This window comes from Mastomys coucha, chromosome X, assembly GCF_008632895.1.
Source record: "Mastomys coucha isolate ucsf_1 chromosome X, UCSF_Mcou_1, whole genome shotgun sequence".
In the NCBI taxonomy this organism is placed as follows: Eukaryota; Metazoa; Chordata; class Mammalia; order Rodentia; family Muridae; genus Mastomys; species Mastomys coucha.
Genome location: NC_045030.1, coordinates 967,154 through 969,844, shown reverse-complemented (window position 1 = coordinate 969,844; position 2,691 = coordinate 967,154). Strand labels below are relative to the sequence as shown.

The 2,691-nt window shown below is 38.9% G+C and overlaps 1 protein-coding gene across 1 annotated transcript in view; it reads right to left on the bottom strand.

The window, feature by feature from the left end:
- Shroom4 (shroom family member 4) overlaps nucleotides 1–2,691 on the bottom strand; it is a 102,187-nt gene that overhangs the window by 85,050 nt on the left and 14,446 nt on the right. The window lies entirely within an intron of this gene.

Here is a 2,691-nt window from a genome sequence, read left to right as displayed (position 1 = left end):
AATGTCAGACAAGGCCATCCTCTGCTACATATGTGTCTGGAACCATGGGTCCCTCCTTGTGTACTCTTTGGATGGTGGTGGTCTGGTTAGTTAATATCACTCTTCCTATGATATTCCCTTTCAGCTCCTTCAGTCCTTCCCCTAACTCTTCCATTGGGGTCCCCTGGCCTCAGTCTGATGGTTGGCTGTGAGTATCTGCATCTGTCTTGGTCAGGTGCTGGTACAACCCACAAACCATATAGAGCTTAAGAAGAAAGATCAAAATGTGGATGCTTCAATCTATATGGAACGGGAAACAAAATAATCACAGGAGGTAGAGGGAGGGAGAGAGGAAGGGGAAGGAAAAGGGGGGACAGGATCAGGTATTGGAAGGGACAGGAGAGAAGTATAGAGGGTTAGGAAATCAACTAAAAATATGTAACAGTGAGGACCTGGAAGTAACCACTAAAAAGTCCCAGGTGCAAGGGTAGCAAGAGGTTCCCACGACCCATTGGGGATGACATTAGCTGAAATAAGCCACAAAGGGCAGAGAAAACCTGTAGAGATCACCTCCAGCAGATAGGCATGCCCCAGTTGAGAGATGGGGCCACCCACTCATCTCAAAATTATTAAACAGAAATGTTCCTATCCCAAGGAAACACAGGGACAAAAAGATGGAGCAGAGACTGAAGGAAAGGCTATCCAGAGACTGCCCCACCTGGGGATCCATCCCATTTATAGATGCCAAACCCCAACATTATTGCTGATGCCAAGCAGCATCTCTATCTTAATAATTTCTATGCTCTTACACTTCTTCATTTTCCTTCATAGCACCTATCACTGCTGTTATGTATTTGTTTCCCTGTGGTAATTGTTTATCTACCTCCATTAGAATAGCAGAGTCACGTGAGGAAAGATTAGTTTGTTCAATGCTGTATCCTCAGTTCCCACAATAGTACTTGGCATAGACAGAATATGAATTCAATAATTATCCTCATATTAATTAATGAAGGGATCTTCTTCCTGTGCTTAGCTAATAAATATATGTCACCAAGCATTAAGTACTAGAGTTTTTCCATTTATTTTCTTTTACTTCTGTTTCTGGAAAATCCCATCCATCTCTGTAGCTTCAATTACCATCTATCCTATTAACTTCTCCTGTAATTACTGAGTACAAATTTCTTTGCTATATTCTAGAACCATAGTTTCAAGTACCTATTATAATTTCTAGTTGTAGTTCTTAGATGGTTCAAATCATGCATTTTCAAAATTAAATTATTTTCCTTCCTTTTAATATAACAAATATAAGCCAAGCAGTAATGGTGCACACCTTTAATCCCAGCACTTTGAAAGTGAAAAGTAGAGGCAAAAGGATCTCTGTGAGTATGAGGCTAGCCTGGTCTACAGAGTGAGTTCTAGGACAGCCATGGCTACACAGAGAAACCCTCTCTTGGAAAAACCACGTGTCAAGTGCAATGCTCAGTAAATTCAAGTTCATACAACTATATTTGAAATTAATGTCTTATAGCTCCATCTAGCCTGTTATAAAATTTTGGACTTACCTTGATTCATATCTTTCCTTTACTGAATATACAACCTCAACTTGTATACCTAGAAATCCAACACCCCTGATATTCCTGGCTTCTACTTTTCATTAACAATGACCCTCATTGTCCTGCTTGGTACACATATGTTCAACTCACTAACAATAGAGTAGATACTCAGCATGTAATCAATCTGCTAGGCACTAGGATGGCCATGATGAAGATATAAGAATGATCATCATATAAATTTTGCCCAAAACTCACATGGGAAAACAAACAAGCAAGCATGCTCTCACAGTTCTCAATACAGGAAACTAGAGGTGTTGTCTATGTGAGAAAACAGAATATATTTCAAGGCAGCACTGGCTGAAGAAAGCTTAAAATTGATTTGGAATGGTTAAGAGTAAGCAAAGCAAAGCAAAGGAGAGAAGAGTCATGATTTTGAATAAAGCAAGCAGATGTGAAAAAAGCAAAGGCATATGAGAAATGATATTAAGAGTTGGAGAAGTATATGCAGTTGAAAGTGGCTGTAACTTAGAGTGCAAGCTTTTGCACAGATGGTGGAGATACAGAAAATTAAGAGGCCTGCTCAACCATGTTAAGGAGTTTGGATTTTATCCTGAACACAATAGGCAGCCTTGGGTTTTTTTGACAAGTAATGAGCTCATCACTAGATTTGAATTTCAAAAGATGACTCTGGTAGTGACACAGAGATTAAATTTAGGAGGTAAAGAGAATGACAAGACTGGAGATAGGTAATATGCTAAGATGCTGTTTCACTACACAAATGAGAAAGAGGAAATGAGAGACATTTTCAGTACATAAAAATGACCAGGACTTGACCAGTTAAACATAGAAATCAGAGTGGAGAAAACTGGATTTACTATAAACTATTTATGTCTATAGGGGTACACAAAGAGACAGTTTTTTAAATACATTTAAAGGTGAATAAATATTTTCAAAATGGGAAGAACCCATAAAGGTTTGTATCATTAGAGAAAAAAGGGACAGGGCGAAAAAAGGCTGACAGGCTGACAATACCACAACAAGGGAGAACAGAAGAAGTATTTTCCAAAAAGAGGACAATAAGAGCCCCAGTATAGAATACAGGAAGAACAACCCACATTCCACAAGGAACTCAAGAAGAAGGAAGACCAAAAGGTAGACA